The sequence below is a fragment of the Argopecten irradians genome, chromosome 2 (genome assembly GCF_041381155.1).
Source record: "Argopecten irradians isolate NY chromosome 2, Ai_NY, whole genome shotgun sequence".
In the NCBI taxonomy this organism is placed as follows: domain Eukaryota; kingdom Metazoa; phylum Mollusca; class Bivalvia; order Pectinida; family Pectinidae; genus Argopecten; species Argopecten irradians.
Genome location: NC_091135.1, coordinates 561,377 through 580,295, shown reverse-complemented (window position 1 = coordinate 580,295; position 18,919 = coordinate 561,377). Strand labels below are relative to the sequence as shown.

General features: G+C 34.4%; 1 long non-coding RNA gene across 1 annotated transcript; it reads left to right on the top strand.

Moving 5' to 3' along the window:
* Nucleotides 1-12,356: 12,356 nt before the first annotated feature.
* On the top strand, nucleotides 12,357-17,959 carry LOC138316847 (uncharacterized). Its single transcript, XR_011207663.1, has 2 exons — nucleotides 12,357-12,609; nucleotides 15,058-17,959. It is a non-coding gene; the product is annotated as an uncharacterized lncRNA (long non-coding RNA).
* The last annotated feature ends 960 nt before the right edge of the window (nucleotides 17,960-18,919 follow it).

Below are 18,919 nucleotides of genomic sequence, written 5' to 3'. Positions count from 1 at the left end.
TCCAGGACATTTAAAAAATTGAAAATATGAAAAGGTGCTTAAAGAGACAAAATTATTGCGAAGCAAAGTGCAAACCTATACAGTTTTGATAGTTTTGGTCATTTGCCTGGGCAATTGAAATTGAGCCCTCCAAAGAGGGAGGGGCGCTTATAGTGAAAACAATGGTATGGGATCATGCTGATGAATGAGTTTCTCATTAAGATCAGTTACCTTATTTAACACAAAAATTGTCCAGGACATTTAAAAAAAATTGAAAAAATGAAAAGGTGCTTAATGAGACAAAATTATTTTGAAGCAAAGAGCAAACCTATACAGTTTTGATAGTTTTGGTCATTTGCCTGGGCAATTGAAATTGAGCCCTCAAAAGAGGGAGGGGCGCTTATAGTGACAGGGGCCCTTATTGGGTCGAATACGGTATTCCATCTTCAAAGGAAACTACGATAATTATTTTCAGAGGATGATACTGTAAATATATCTATACCAACTAATCTGACGTATTTTGAGGTCGATTATATAGAATTCATAAAAATAAATCCACATGAAAAAGATTCAATTATATATTAGTACTATATTGTTTTAAAGATGCTCTACTGCCGACAGAGCATAAAATACCCATCTGAACAATAACTACATGGTATTTAATCATGTATGTATGTGTCTAATTAACACAAAAATAAATATATAAATAATTCATTTTTCTTTTGGTTCATGTACATACGCAGCACTTCAATCCATATAGGACATATCTATTGCTGTGGGTTTTTCAGGACATAATTAATTATTTTTGATATTTTTATCTTGAAATAAAATTATAAGCTCAAACCTTTCAATGATGGTAATGGTGTAAAGTATGTAATTTTTGTAACTGAGGAAAAATACTAATTCATCCGGTCCTGTTTTTGATAGAGAAAAAATATTCATCAGCGGTGGAGCATCTTCAGCATGTACATGTACAGTAAATCACAAAATTAAATCACCATGAAAATACGTTGGTTAACAGAAGTTTGGTGGTCTCAGAATAGTTGAAGCAGTGGTGCTGTTTTTGATAACCTAGTCAGTCCTTAATTAGCATTCCACAGATGTGATTAATAATAATATATAATTTGAACTTGAAAAGAGATTTTTTTTAATAAAAAAGAACAATGTTCATTATTTAAATCAGATGTGGCTTAGATTTTAGTTGAAAAATAATGTAACTTTGATGTCTTGTTTGGAATGGGAGACAACTCTGTAATATATACAAAGACCTAATAGGGGAAGTGGACACCTACATGGGCTATTAATAATTTAATGAAGGTATCAACGTTTTTTCTTGTATTGGTAAATTTTATGACAATTATACATGTATGTCCCCCAATTGAAAAATGACATTCCTCTTTCTCCACAATTACACTGTTTCAAACAACGACTGCCTTGGCAGATTTTCCTGACTCAATTTTTATTGTATCATATGACATTGTTGATGTTTGTTTCTTTGATTATACATGTATAACAATATATCATAATTTTACAATAAATTATATATTTTTATGAGAGTTACCTCCCTTAAGGATACATCGGGCTGTATCGTACTTGATAAATGTATAATACCAAGGTAAATGAAAACTTGTTTGAAATAAATTGAAGTTATGAAAAGTCAAAGTCTACTTTGGTCACATGTACTTCCCTAGCCCTATTTCTTATATATCACGCTGTGACTTACATTTAATTTTTTTGTAAATATCTTTTTTGAATGATACATGTATTCAGATGTTCGTATACATTGTATTGTTTTAAAAGACTGTGTAGTAAACTTTGATTTTAAAACCTGACAGTTATATACATATTATAATGTGCCATTATGTCAGCAAATTCACAAGTCTGCATTAAGTATCTGCCCAATTTGTCCTACTGATGGAAATTTAAAAAAACAACTTATTATATGTATAATATAACACATGAGTATACACCACCAGTATTATTTGTTTTTTTGTGGTTTGTAGGGTCGAGTTATCATGGAACATGCCTGTCCATTACTGCTATTCCAAACCAGCATATTTTGCACAGATTCTGTGTCTTTCTGTCCATCATAGAAAGGCATTCTGATTTATAAGAGTAACTTCCCTTTGGTTCACTCTGTCAGTGCATGTATAGAGTTACTTCCCTTTGTTTCAATCTGACAGTACATGAATAGAGTTACGTCCCTTTGTTTCACTCTGACAGTACATGTATAGAGTAACTTCCCTTTGTTTCACTCTGTCAGTGCATGTATAGATTAACATCCCTTTGTATCACTCTGACAGTACATGAATAGAGTTACGTCCCTTTGTTTCACTCTGTCAGTACATGTATAGAGTTACTTCCCTTTGTTTCACTCTGTCAGTACATGTATAGAGTTACTTCCCTTTGTTTCACTCTGTCAGTACATGTATAGAGTTACTTCCCTTTGATTCACTTTGTCAGTACACGTATAGAGTTACTTCCCTTTGATTCACTCTGTCAGTACACGTATATAGTTACTTCCCTTTGATTCACTTTGTCAGTACATGTATAGAGTTACTTCCCTTTGATTCACTCTGTCAGTACATGTATATAGTTACTTCCCTTTGTTTCACTTTGTCAGTACACGTATATAGTAACTTCCCTTTGATTCACTCTGTCAGTACACGTATATAGTAACTTCCCTTTGATTCACTCTGTCAGTACATGTATGAGTTACTTCCCTTTGATTCACTTTGTCAGTACACGTATAGAGTTACTTCCCTTTGATTCACTCTGTCAGTACACGTATATAGTTACTTCCCTTTTTCAGTACTTTGTCAGTACATGTATAGAGTTACTTCCCTTTGATTCACTCTGTCAGTACATGTATGGAGTTACTTCCTTTTGATTCACTTTGTCAGTACATGTATAGAGTTACTTCCCTTTGATTCACTCTTGTCAGTACATGTATAGAGTTACTTCCCTTTGTTTCACTCTGACAGTACATGTATAGAGTTACTTCTCTTTGATTCACTTTGTCAGTACACGTATAGAGTACTTCCCTTTGATCCACTCTTACATGTATAGAGTTACTTCCCTTTGATTCACTCTGTCAGTACACGTATAGAGTTACTTCCCTTTGATTCACTCTGTCAGTACATGTATAGAGTTACTTCCCTTTGATTCACTCTGTCAGTACACGTATAGAGTTACTTCCCTTTGATCCACTCTGACAGTACATGTATAGAGTTACTTCCCTTTGATTCACTCTGTCAGTACACGTATATAGTTACTTCCCTTTGATTCACTCTGACAGTACATGTATAGAGTTACTTACCTTTGTTTCACTCCGTCAGTACATGTATAGAGTTACTTCCCTTTGTTTCACTCTTGTCAGCACATGTATAGAGCTAGCTCAGAATGCAGAAATGCAGATATAAAAGTCTTGTGAATTCGTTGTTTTTTATCTCTTGTCAAGATTTTTTTTTGTCTTTTAGAGTAAAAATGGTTGTTATATGAAGTATTTATATTTTTGTAATCATCTATTCCTTGATTTTTGAAGTGTTGATGTAGATATATGGGGCTTTCAGAGTCCTGATCAGTTACAAAGATAGTTTAAGTACTTGTTGGGTTGTATAGCCTATTTTATGGTGACGATATGAATACCAATAATCAGATTTTATTAATTGTGATTACATAACATATACCTAGTGCTTACTACATGTAGAAGGAGTATTTGTTTTCTTACATTTCCAGAAAATTTGATCTTGAAATAAAGAATTGTTGTTGTTTACAAATATTCTGTATGAATGATAAGAACAGTCTCTGGTACGAAAAGTGTTATTTCAACTGTCATTTATGTATGTATAAGTACAATGTATGTACAAATGTAGCAACACTGCACAAGCCTAGTGTATTTGAGTCTATTTTCCATTTCAATTTTATTAAAAAATCGTTTAAAAGTATTAAGTTATTTTAGTCAAAGTTGAGTATTATTTTGTGTCGCGTGAATGTTTGGGTTTTCAATGAATAATAAATCCAACTTTATACATATCTCGCTAGGAAGTTTAATTACAAACTTCATTAGGTGAATTAGGGGGTGAAAATGAATACCGGTATGTGGAAGTTGTCTGAAAACTAGCAGTGGTTGATACATTTGCGACAATGTAATAACATACGTCTGTATTGTTTATTTATTTATTGATGATGTTTTGAAATAAAATCATATTGATTAGAAGTTTTGGCGATTTCATTATTGATTATCCGTCCTACATGTACATATATAACAATTAGAGATCTCTGTCTATGTCTTTTCATTTGTCCCTTTTGCAAAGGTAAACCTTGGTCATGGACAGATTAACAGCCGCAATACCTGAAATATAATCTTTGGCTTTTCCGTTTAACAATAATATTAATTTACACAAAATGAAATAAAAATACAGGACAAACATCTTGTGTGTTATCTTACATTTCTAGGTAAACATTTTACTGAGGTCTATATAATAGTATCAAAAATTACTATCCAGGAAAGATTAATAGATTTATTGAATTTGATTTTCTTGATTACTATATATTATACTAACGGACAGCTGAGTGGTTTGGGGCTAGGACCTGATCCCCCTTGTCGGTGCACTACCGGAGGAGGTCAAGAAGCGTCTACATGACATACACAGTGATCCTAAGAGGGATGAAGAGCTGGAGAACAACGAAATGCTCATAAGGCCAGATGAACCAGAACATTTTGTTTGATGAGTCTGAACAGAAAGTTAAATGAAGTAAAAGATGTCCTCAGGAAAGCAAGAACAGCATCAATCACTAGGTCCCAATGGAATACTTTATAGAGTATATAAGAATTGCCCGAGATAGACAAAGCGACTATGGCACCTCCAAAGGAGAATGTGGATGAACAAAGTGATGGGCACAATTAACCACCACAAGCGTAGATTTTGTGATTTCGGCTTGGTTTTTGAGGTACCCATTAGAGCCGAAACGGCATTTCGAGTGGACTGGGAAATGTCTTCCTAGCATATTTTCCCGAAAATTTTCCGATTCATCAGGATTAGATATTCGTCACTGGTGTATGGAGCCCGTTTATAAAAAAAAATCAAGGATTTGAAAAAAAATTCCGTTTTTCTCTACCGTCCAGTTCATACCCTTGATACTATAACATATACATATACTTTTGGTACAAATTCCAGGTTCCTGTGGTGTCTATGGATGAGAGCTGGAGTTAGAAAGCCCCCAGTAAGGGCATTTATGGATGACATGACCCCAGCTCAAAGAGGCAAGATGGACTCTTCGGTAAAACGGATATCATCGTTTGGGCCTCTATGAAGATAAAAACATCCAAGTCCAGAAATCTAGTTCTGAAGAATGAAAAGATCAAGAACGAAGCATTCAAGACTGCAGATGAAACCATTCCAACAGTTTCAGAGAAGCCAGTTAAGTGTCTGGGGAAAGGCTTTGACGACTCGCTCAGTGATACTGGTAACGTTAACAACACGCAGAGGCAGCTTGAGAAATGGATGAACACTACATGTATCTACAGGAGTGAATGGCTTACCAGGAAAATACAAGACATGGATAACCAACATGGGTTTTTTTGGCCGCTGTTAGTCTAGGATGTAGCAATGACAACAGTCGTGGTAATGGAAAGGCTGGAAAGTAGATACCTTAGGAGATGGTTTTCAGTCCCACGAGGCTTCAGCATCAGAGGCTTTACAGTTCTGGAAGTAAGTTGCAACTTCCTTTCATTGATAGATGAGTTCAAAGTGACAAAGTTCAAATAGTTACTCATACTGAGGGACAGTCGGGATGTCAAGGTTTGAGAGGCAAGAGTAAACATCAGGACAAGACGTAAATGGTCAGGAAAGAAGCCTATGAAAGAAGCGGAAATCACAATTTCAACATGGGAACATCAGTTGTGGGTAGGCAAGGACTTAGAGTGACCACGGGAAAAAGTGGAGGACATCAAACAAGGAGGAGAGAAGGAATCTTGTTCATAGAGGAGTTCGTGCAATGGAAGAACATATTGCGAAACCACGAAGATAGAAACAACGAATTTTGTTTTTGAATTATTTATGTCACTTTTACTCCATCGGATAACCACGAATAACCGAGCTCCAAACCACGATAGAAAGTGCATGCAAATGTTCCATGTTAGACAGTATTGTGTTCATTTGACATGATATATTATATTGATACAACCTTGGGTTTTTTTATTAATGATGATTTGGTTTCTGAAATAAAAATCAGCATATCATAGAAATGTAAATGACAGCGGATAGAAAAAAAAATGTGTCACAGTTCCGTACAGAAGATATGGAGCTTGCTAGAGAGCTCGTTCATTATATAATTAGTAACAGGGCAGTATGCAACCAAAGTTATGTCCTACCAGCCCGACCAGAGTCAGCCAGTCGGAGATTAGTGCCATTGACAAGACACAATGATGCGGACACTCCACCAGATATAAAACGTGATTTAATGCTGTAATTGTAATTTTATCTACCGGTGACAATTGCTATCAGTTTTATTATCAATCGCATGGCATCGGAGATCGGGATGAAACTGGTTACTCTCCGTAACTCAATTCACGAAATGAACCAGTCATTTCACGAAGGACGAAAGAAATAATAGCTGTATTTATCAGGGAGACATCATATTGCTTTGTCCATATAAGCCTATAAATGAGAAACGTTTGAAGTGTCGAAAAGTAAGTGCTATGATGGATAGGAACAATATTGCAAACACCATGTAATTTTAAAATAAGTATTTTTTCCACTTAGATATAACAAATTCTCACTCTCTATGCAGTTTTTCCTAGCGAAAAATAGAAACACATGATAAAGAGTGTTCTTATTGGTTCAATTGAAATTTCACCCAATCAGATTGGGTCTTGTATTGTGGCGTATGGAAGAGTCTAATTTTGATTAGATTACAGTTCGTTTTACAGCGCTGTGAACATCTCGATGTTTATGAGTTAATCATATTAAAAATATCCAGTGGTAGGCAACTTTGGATTGCTACCACGAAATAGTCATTTGTAAACGAGGAACCTTTTTTTTATTCATTTGTTAAAAATTGCTACAAAGAAAAACGTTTCAAGTAAGTTTATGCTTTATATTTTGTTTTGTTTGCTTGCAGATACTTAACTAGTATACTTCGCTGATGCCGGCCTCGTTGAAAGCGTAAACACTTATGAAGAGGCATTGTTGATATATTGAATCTTTGTTAAAGGTATGTTAGGGCCCTAGGTTACTCAAGTAGAAACAATTTTTTTTTCAATTCGTTAGTCATCCGTGTGAAGTTTTATATGAATGTGATTATACAAAATGTATATAATATGTCTGTTTCATACGTGAATGTGGATATAATGGTTAGAGATATTCTACCCGAGAGTCACAAAATGTTGTGAAGATGCCTTTCCCTCATATCCATCCATAAAGAATACACTTTTTTTCTCTCATACCTCGACGTTTTTATTCCGTCTTTGCATATTACAGAGTTAGCTCCCTTGCGGGTAGATATTGATTGTTACGTCATTATTTTGTGAGCGCAATTTACGTCGTTTTCTCCGAAAAGTATGACGTTACGCTCGCAAACACATGACGTCACAATTAATACCTACCCGCAAGGGCAGATAACTCTGTAATATGCAAATACAGAATAATAATTTTACGATTACAACCGAGACTGTCTCATATGACTTTCCAAGGGACCAATACAAAAACGTCACCATACGTAAGACAGGGATAAGCCCATCCTCTTAATCAATCATTGAAGAATAACTGCACCGCATGTCGACGAGAATGATGAAGATGGTAATGAACAATTCTCCCGGAAATGTGACTGCATTAAATTAAAGTCTAAAGCTAGTTTCGAGATTCAAAATATTCAGATATATACTGTACATGTACGTGTATATAATTGTAATTAATGTCTTAACTAATTTAGCTTTACTAGAACTACTATAGTCCGTGATGATCTCGGGTAGAATTGCTGTTGACACGCCAGATATTCCCAGTGTATTTGTATATGCTATATAATGCTTCCTACTCTTGAGCAAATTTGAGTAGAGAGGATATTTTAGTTCATTTTGATCAGCCAATATAAGCTGTTGGTATAAACAAATAAAGACAGACGTCAATCCGACTCCGGTTACTAGAACTAATGGATTATTTGCAATCTACCGATGTTGATTACCAATCAATAATGATTACGTAATGACAATGTTACTGTCCCACAAGACAAATGTTATTCGTACTGTCAAGTCTTCAAAATAACCAGTATCGGTTAGGATTAAATAGCATCCTAATAGGTTGTTCGACAGCGAAAATACAGGGATAGACGGAATATTGATCAAAAGTAAGGTGAGATAAATTATGTATAATTATAATATATAAATTGTGTTCTATGTGTGCAGGGCCCAGTTTTATGAACATTGTTAGATTTAAGGAATCCCTTGACTTAAAATTCTCCAAAGGAAAGTATTACAGAATTTAAGGAAGGTTCCTTATCTTACGATTTTCCCTTAACTTCTGTAATGCTTTTCAATAGGGAAATTTATGTTAAGGAATTCCTTAAAGTTCCTTTAATTTAAGAAATGTTGATGAAACTGGACCCAGGTGTCTAATTGTGCATATTTACATTCACTTACCACTTCCACAATTATAAAAAAACCACATCCAACGTAAAACTGGAGTCTATGTGGGTATAAATGACAACCAAAACTTAACTAACGTTGACATACTAACGTTATCTCATCACCCCACAAAATGGCTAATCCGTCTTGGTTAGGTTATCGTCGCTGATCAACGGAGATTTCTGGTCGAACTAAAACAATTTTAATGCAGAGACACCCGAATTAAGTTAATTATGACAAATATAAGCATTCAACTGCAATCTAATGATGGAATATATAAAGCCAGCACTGTACAGACAATTAGTATTGATTTCATTTCGATTTTCTGCAAAATTCTGGCATCTGATATAGACCATAGATCCCCTATAAAGTTAGTTTGATGCATTAATTAAATATACAAACAATACTGATTTTTGACACTTCTTGACAACATTGTACCGACGTATTCTTTGATGCCCTGTTATCATGACCATTACTGAAGTAAAACGTGTTGTAAAGGCTTTGTTGACTCCTTGTTATTGATGCTTTTCCTTTTTAGCTAATAGTATATCTGGAACTCATATACAGTAAAACATATTTATAACAAACACATTTAAAACGAACCAAGGCTATATTATATTAATTTTCTTTTCCCGTAAGATTTCCTATGTGTAAAAAACCATTGTGTATAACGATGTAATTTCGTTTGTCCCCAAAGGTTCGTTACAACCGTGCTCTACTGTGCATGTAAAGTTTAGCCATCATGTAGTGATCACTACCTAATGTATTGCAATAACTTATGACTAAGGCTGGTGTAGCTAAAAAGAAGTTGAAGATGACGGTATGTTTATGATCGGGTCTATGGCTTGTCAAAGATGTTATATCCCACCCTTAGATTGAAACATAGGATTAGATATTCTGTAAAGTCAATTTTTCTCATACCTACATATGTACAGGTGTAAGATTTTGTAAAGTCAAGTTCTCTCATACCTACGGATGAAATAATGTTTATCCCATACAATACACTTGTATCGTCGCTGCGTCCATAAATTACTACTTTTTCGTATTTTCTTGGTAACATTTTAACGTTATTTTCAGAAAATAGGCTTGTTTTACCATAGAATAAGCAAACACTGGCAATCGGGGTTATAATATTACGCAATTTTCAGGTATGGATAATTGACTTGCAGTATCGGTTTTCTTCAAACATCTTTCAGAACGGCAAGATATCATAATGGTAAAATTATAACAGAACGTCGATGTATGAGCGAAAATTCTCTTTTATTTGTGGATATGAAGGATATGGATAGTTTACCCGAGGGATCACAAATTATTGTAAAACTCTCAGCAAACCTAGGATTTTACAAACTTTTGGGACTATCGGGTAGAAATTTCCTTCATATCCACATGTAAAATAGGTTTATAATACCAACGCCGTTTTAACAATATCAATTTACAAATTGTAGTTTCTCTATATCCTGTACTGTGTTTAATCAATAATTTAATTCTCTCGGCAAACCTAGGATTTCACAAGATTTTGTGGACAACTGACGTAGATTGTCCATTTCCTTCTTATCCACATATAAGATAGTTTTATAGTACCGGCGTCGTTTAAAAATATTAACTTACAAATTGTAGTTTCTCTATATCCCGTACATAGTTTAATCAATATGTAGAAATGGGTAAACACAGAAGGCCGAAGATGTCATTCCTTCTGCGTCTGTACAGGACATTTAATCAGAATTTGTTATAGATTTTTAGCTGTAACCGCAATCGATTTTCTTTTCTGACACGTTTTGTGACGTTGATAGTCTACACGAAATGTCTTTACGTTCGAGGTTAGGAGTACCAATAAATATGTTTGACGTCACAGGTGTCCCATGATGATGATTGTAATAACAGTGACATTATACGAGTGTTATTGTGTGGGTATACAGTTCTATTTCAGTATGATCTGGTGATGATATGCTGGCATGTTGCCAGTGAGTACTTGCAATATAATATCTTGTCGAAGAAGAATTATTAGCACGACTCAAAGAAGGAAAGTTAGTTTTTGCTAATCGCGCATCAACGATTTTGAGTATTAATACGCCATTTAAAATTTAAAAAGTTACTTATACCAAATCTTGAAAGTCAATCGTGATACGGCGAATATCTTTTTCAGAATGTCAATCTAGAAATTGACATAATATATCTTTACGTAGAAATGTAGAACGAATATACGTACCCGGCATACTATACCTTTCGGCGGGGTACGAAATGGTGCCGATATGTCCTAGTGAAGCAGTGCCTCAGAAAATCACTCGGGCACAGTTTTCGATAATTTTTTGTAGGTTTCCATAATTATGTTATGCGTATACATGATTTATATATTATTTTTATCCAAACCAAACATAACTACCATTCTTAATATCTACCGTCCCGCTCAAAAGACGTGAAAATCACAATTTGTAGACTTGCCGTATAAATTCACCTCAAAAAGACCTGTAAAAAAACAATGTCTCGCTGAGAATTTGACATTTGATACGGTTCAATTGTATTGCCTGGTAGGTAAGAGATATAAAACAAGTATCATATAATGCTTCCAAACGTGTTAATTATGGTTTGCATAATCATTACTTTGCTCCATTGGTAGTAATAGGCACCCGGAATTGTAGCTCTAAAGACGACACCATTTTCAGTCTTGTCTTTGAGCTACAATATGGCAGCCAGTAGAAATAATGAAAATGTTTGATAATAATACGCAAAACATAAATATTTTTCAGCTATAATAATATCAAATAACGAATTCTTACATAAAGCAAAATCAGCTTCTAAAATAATAACCGAGAGTCCCGTCACATCCATGCATTATGTTTGATATTGCAATGTTAAATGTAAATGAAACAGAATATTTTGAGTGATATCATTAAGCCGACTAACAAAATCCCGTGTCTTTTTTTATCAACATGCCTATATTTTCTTTATATTCCCTTGTATTTTCCTTCAACAGCCATCGCCTCATACTTTCATACTGGAATTCGAAATGACGAAAACAGTTTAGGATGATAATCTATTGAATTAAATTAATTTCACTCTAATGGGCATTGTCATGTTTAAACACAAATTGCATTCATACGGTAATATGACACATTATATCTATGCATTTGATCATGAATTCATACTCATAATGCGACTGAGAGCATGGTCAGAAGAAATGGTATGAGGTTTAGACAAAACTGTGAAATTAAACGTGTTCGATAAGCTTCGAAAGTTTTAATATGTTGCTGTGATCAATGCTCCATATATATATACGACCTATTGTTCTGTAATAAAATAACAAAAACAACTTTCTCTGCGTGAAATAGAAAGGAAAAAATGAGAGAAATAAAAACAAACAGAACAATCTAAATCTGCCGATATAACGCCATGAACTTATTTTAATTTTGTGAAATTAAACTCATGATATTCTATGAGAAATAATTACACTGTCTGTTCATGACACAGTAAAAGATATAAAGACAGATATAAATTATCAATTCAATAATTGATTAAATTCATTAGTAGTACATGTACATAGGGTGAAATTTAGGATTTGATTTGGTGATGATTGGAGCCTGATAGGCCGTAAGAGTACATGAAACCTGACATCAGCCATCTCAACCAGCTGATAATGATAACCAATCGTTTATCCTCACAAATCAATTGTTTGTTGACCATTCGTTCATATACCAGCGCTGACAAGAAGAAAATAATTGTTCAAGTTTAGCCGTCACAGTGGGAATGGGGTCAAATGAGAATTGTCCACTGTGTGGCGCTAGCTTATCTTCAATTGTCAGTGTTATTCACATGCTTGCTCCCTGATGAGAATGACCGCGGTGTGGCGCTTCATCATCCAATTGTCAGTGTATTTCACATGCTTGTTCCCCAGTGACTAGACCTACTCACAATCTCATGTAGCGGAGAGTGTTTACGCCGAAATCTAGCGATGTGCAGCACTTAAAGAGGATTTATACACAGTGAAGTCGTGGATGTCAATATGGAGAAAAGTAAGTACAATGGTATATACTATATGGGATTTAAATGTTTAAATTGATCTCAACTTTATTGATTTAATACGTGTTTTTTTAATTACAATAAAAAACGCGTATACAATAATTGTAGTTATCTTTTTATGACAGAAACCGATTTGTGTAAATTTTATATATGAAATAGATGGTAGATATATGATTAATAACTGGTATATTTTGATATCTTTGTATCGAATACGTATAGTTAACATTGATTAATTGATATGCATTTTGAATATAAATGTAATTTGACTATTTTTCTGTCCCAAACCAAGAGCGGGACTAAAATGTATATTAAACATTGTAGTATAGTCGAATTACTTTATACGTAAAGATTACACATCGGGATATAATGCGTTGATTTTATACTAATCTGTATATCTATTGATTGCAAAAGTCTTGACCTAGCCTACGGCAAAATTAGTAATGTGAATAAAAAGATCTTCCTCTAATAAAATATAAATACTATTCATCTTGTAGTTGTAAAACTACAACAATGGCAAAGTTGCGTCAAACGTCTTGACGGAGAGCTATGTGTATAAAATGATCTTTAAAACACACGTTTTATACGCAGAAATGAAAATATTTCTATTTTTTATTCAACTTTTTATTTGCCCGAGTTAAGAGATATAATCATGATCTAAATCTAAATTTGATTTAAGCACATATAGTTATTCTCATAAAGTAAATATAAGACCTTAGTAATGTCACACGTGAATAATATGTTTGAATATACAAAGTCTGGAATATCTAAAATAAACATTGTAGCGTGAGGTTTCTATATAAAACGAAGTATAATTACGTATTTAACAATTGGTAAATGCTGTTCAAGCATCATGGCCATGACGGGCGTAATTTAGCTCTTTCAAATAATTTATTTACTGTAAATTAAACCATTTTATTAAGATGTTATTCTTATGCATTAAAACTGTTTTTGAACATGTGTAAAGTCACCTTGTATTCGATACTAACTATTAGAACCGTCTCGTCTACCTTGCTGAGACTAATGCCGAGTCTTCCTTGTGTACTGGCCTTTGTTTATTTATCCGTCTATATATGTTCGTGTATGTGATAAGAACAAGCGATTTCGTGTATGTTAGTGTACATTCCAAATATTTCTCTGATGAGTATCCACAATAGGTCTGTAGAGGTTTTACTGTGAAGTTTGCCCAAGAACAAAAACCCTTATGGGTGTTTGAAATTATCAAAACGAATTTATAATTTTAAGTAGGCGAAAGGAAAGAAAAGCATGCGTATTAAACCAGTATTAGTAGTTTCTATACGTTGTTTTTATTATTTCAAATTGTTGTTTATTTCAATTAAATCAATTTATTGTATGATTGATTTCAACCAATTCTTTATCATAATTGAAATGAGTGATACATAGTTATACCAGTGATACTGAAGTTTATCGGAAGTGATAACAAGCGTGCCTAGATTACTTCTTCAAACTGAAAAAAGGGTAGCATCATCTAATCACACGATGTCGACACTACCAACACATTAAAGCCTCCGATATATCGTGTAATGATAGTAATAAGTTAGGGCTATTTGGCGTAGAACGATGTTGTCCAACAAGAGCTATGCAGATTCTACCTCCAGAATAATTCTATATGTATAAGATCTTACATGAATGTTCAATTCATGTGAGATTTAAGGAAACGAGTCAAGAAGTTTTTATTTTTGCGAGCCTGGCGAGCAAAAATTAAATATTCGAGACGAGTTTCATAAAATCGCATATGAAATGAACACAAGTTTAAGATACTTTTATTCAAACAACCACAAATACCTACATAACAATGAATTTCACGTCAAAATGTATTCCGAAAATCCAACAGTGACCGCCATTTTGTCGCGCCATCCTCGTAATCCTGACGTCACGAAGTTTTTTCTGACGCCATATTATTGTTTCTGTCTGACGTCACAATGAATTTCCAGCCAATGTAAATCGCTCCAGGGCATATTACACTAGAGACATACTCAACAATATTACACGGGCGAAATCACTGGATATCAGGTGGATCGTATAATAATATAAGACTCTTTCATATGTGGATATGAAGGATAGGGATATATTTTTGTGATCCCTTTTGTAGTTGCACTGATTTAACTGTTGTTTAATTGCAATCAATTTTGGATTATTAATTTTAGTTTGATAAGGATTTAAGATTGATTTTCTAATAGCAACATTAAAATCATAACGATATGATGGTAGCAAAACAGTACAAGATCTTGGTGCGAAGGTTAGATTGCGTTCGATTGGTATTACATGTATTGTATCGTCAATATGAGTTAGTGCCCTATAGGTGAACATCTTTTCGTGGGAGGGTTCAATAACATGAAACACTCCCGAATCTTGTAAACATCTGTAGTATAACTTAGTTTCCATTTGTTTATAACGGATGCTTATTTCTTTTTATATGACAGATGTGACGAAAGAAGTTACCAAAGCAGAACCAGCTGTAGTCTATTAAAAATTCCGGATGTCGTCACGATAATCTAATAAAGACACGGACATAAGATATTCCGGCATTTTCTACATCAAACATTTGTCTGGAGGAAGACATGTCTGCCAAAAAATCTGCAGTTTCTGCAGCAGTTTTTAACAAAACAGGTGAATATATCATGAATAAGACAGAAATCCTAACAAGTGGGAATGATTCTAGACAGACATTGGCTTGGAACATGACAGATATTGATGGAAGTGCTTTGACCTCTCATACCAAAGATGACGTGTTGAACATGCTTAACTCAAGAGAGATCTCGAAAAATTTCCAGAAAGGAAATTTGTCCACTGTATTTTCCACTACAGGAAACGATTCCATTTTATATACGAACTCTTCCTGGTGGATGAATGCGACCACTTCAACAAACTCTACTTCTGTTGATGAACAGGGAATTTTAACGCGAGAAATTCGTCTCATCAAGGTGATAGTATTAGGTGTGATTGTGTTTATACTTCTATTATCAGCAAGCAAATTTGTGTTCAAGACATTCTCTCGATACGGAGACAGTAAACGATATGGCGATTCCGAGCCTTAAAAAGACGTTATGATAGGTTTTCTACGAATGATATGACGATTCTGATCGTTTAAACGACGTTAGAATGTGTTTCATAAACAAATGGCGATTCTGACCTTTCAATGCCGTTAATATAGAGTTTCCACGAACTATATGGCTATTCTGAGCATTAAATGGCGTTATGTTTTCTTCAAAATCATGTTGGTTTCATCCATATGTGATTTTATATTATTGTAAGAATAAATGGGGCCGCGGTGGCAGAGTGGTTAAGATGTCCCGACATATTACCACAAGCCCTCCACCTTTGGGATGCGGGTTCGAATCCCATGTGGGGCAGTTGCCAGGTACTGACCGCTGGTCGGTGTTTTTTCTCCGGGTACTCCGGCTTTCCTCCACCAACAAACCTGGCACGTCCTTACATGACCCTGGCTGTTAATAGGACGTAAAAATAAACAAACCAAAGTAAGAATAAAAAGTCAATTTTTACGAAAAAGTACCTTATTAATTACCACAACTATGTTTTGTTGTGACCTTATGACCTTCTGATGATATGATGCTATTTATATATGTTCGGTTATTTGTCGAAAAAGTTTTCGAACAAAATATGAGGAATAGATGTGACACAAAGTCAAATTGGCAATTTCACTTTTTATTTTTGTAGTACACTATACTCTCGATTATAAATATTATTACTTAATAAAATGATTCTGATACGTATGGTTCAAATATACTACAATTACGGACTTATGTTATCAATAATATGTTTGGTTTTAACATTATATGATTTCATCTTTTCAATATATTATTTACATGTAGAGTAAATGTGAACCATGCGTGACAGATCTGTCGTTCTCTATATATATGATCATATTCATATTGTCTGTGAATAATGACCATACAGATACATGTACACAACCTAAGTAAACAATAATAATAACAATGATGATAAACCTTATTTACCGAGAATTGAAACCTGATTCAGCCGAACGCTAATCTAGCTCAGGGTCCTCTTGATTAGTGAAAATATTAATTACAAATAACATAATAATACAAGTATCTATACAAAATATTTCATTTTCTAAAATTAATAATACTATTGCGGATAAAGACAAAGTCGTGGTCAAAAAAGCAATGACGAATGAAAATGATATTACACACAACAACTAGAAGGAGTATTATCACAATAAGCACAAGTATCATGCTTATAGTACTGATATTAAGCTAAATGGATGAAGCCTCATATACATGAGTCACCCACATAATGCCAAAACTATCTTTGAATAAAGAAATAAAGAAATCTCCTACGACCATTTATTAACGTGTGTCTGAGATGAAATAAAATTTCGATGAATATATAAAAAATATATAAAAGGTCATGTAAATGACGTGGTTACCTGATATTATTGCCAAGGCAGCTGCCCATGTGTTTTATAACGCAATTGGTCGGTGACCTAGCATTGTGTTGAAGAGGAAACATGTTACTATATATAGACATTCTACAAACACTGATGAAAAACATTTATATTATTGACGTCAGTGAGGATATTTCCTTATATGTCACTGGGATAGGTTCAATGTTATGACCGGAGTTATATGTAAGACACAAAGAATAAAGCAAAACCTGATCAATGGCTGTGTAAATTAAATGGTAAATCTAATTTGTAATCTCGGGATCCATGCTTTTAAATTCATTTTGCAATATAACAAGATGTAAAATTAGCACTAGCCATACCATTTTTAAAATGATCAATGTGTTAATGTCATTTTGACTTTGCAATGGGAAAGAGATTTTACTTTAAAATTTGCAATGCCTTTTCCACTTAACATTTCCATTGGGAATTAATTTAAAAGAAAACTTTTTAAACATTCCAAACGATTGTCTTTACCATTTTACGACCGGAATGGTATTTACACTAAAGCAACATTTTTAACAACTGACTAAATAATATTTTTGACTTGATCTTTACATTGTCGCCAGCATTTTAAAATGTTTAAAATAAATACTACATTTAATTGAAATGAAACTTGATTAATATTCGAATTTTACAATAAATGTCAAGAATACTTTATATAGCATTTGATTTCTAGTGATATAAAACCCCAGTTTTTATGCAATATTTTATGTGAATAAATCTGGATTGCCAGGTTTTTCAGCTTGTTTAATTACAACAACTTCCAGTAGGTGTACTCTCAGTGTACAAGTCATTTAAGGCAGAATAATGAATACAATTTACAACAAACGCTTTGAAAAGTGAAAAAAAAATATTCTTAAATATTCATAAACAATGGAAATAAATCTTTTTGACAACCTTTGTCCTAAATTCTTAAATATATTTGTCATTTTACATGCATGTATGAGGTGATAGTGTGTTCGTTTTAGCTATGGGCCCCATTGTGGCATATCATACAAGAACGAGGCCTATATGCTACCTGCCAGTACCACACCAGTGATAGACGATGCACTCAGCGATGAACCATTGACCTCTCTGCCAATGTTACTTGATGCTTATCAGCAGTGTAACAACGGTCCGTTCTGGACGGTTCATGTTCTTCGCCCCCGCGGCATCAGTGCTGTCTAATATTACCCAGAATGACAAGGTATCAGAGCTACCGGAGCAGATAGGATACCGAAACTCGACACATTATATCAATATGACAGGGTATCACGGCTACCGGACCAGGGAGGATACCAGAACACAACACATTATATCAATATGACAGGGTATCACGGCTACCGGACCAGGGAGGATACCAGAACACAACACATTATATCAATATGACAGGGTATCACGGCTACCGGACCAGGGAGGATACCAGAACACAACAAATTATATCAATATGACAGGGTATCACGGCTACCGGACCAGGGAGGATACCAGAACACAACACATTATATCAATATGACAGGGTATCACGGCTACCGGACCAGGGAGGATACCAGAACACAACACATTATATCAATATGACAGGGTATCACGGTTGCCGGACCAGGGAGCATACCAGAACACAACAAATTATATCAATATGACAGGGTATCACGGCTACCGGACCAGGGAGGATACCAGAACACAACAAATTATATCAATATGACAGGGTATCACGGCTACCGGACCAGGGAGGATACCAGAACACAACACATTATATCAATATGACAGGGTATCACGGCTACCGGACCAGAGAGGATACCAGAGCACGAATTATATCAATATGACAGGGTATCACGGCTACCAGACCAGGGAGAATACCAGAACACAACACATTATATCAA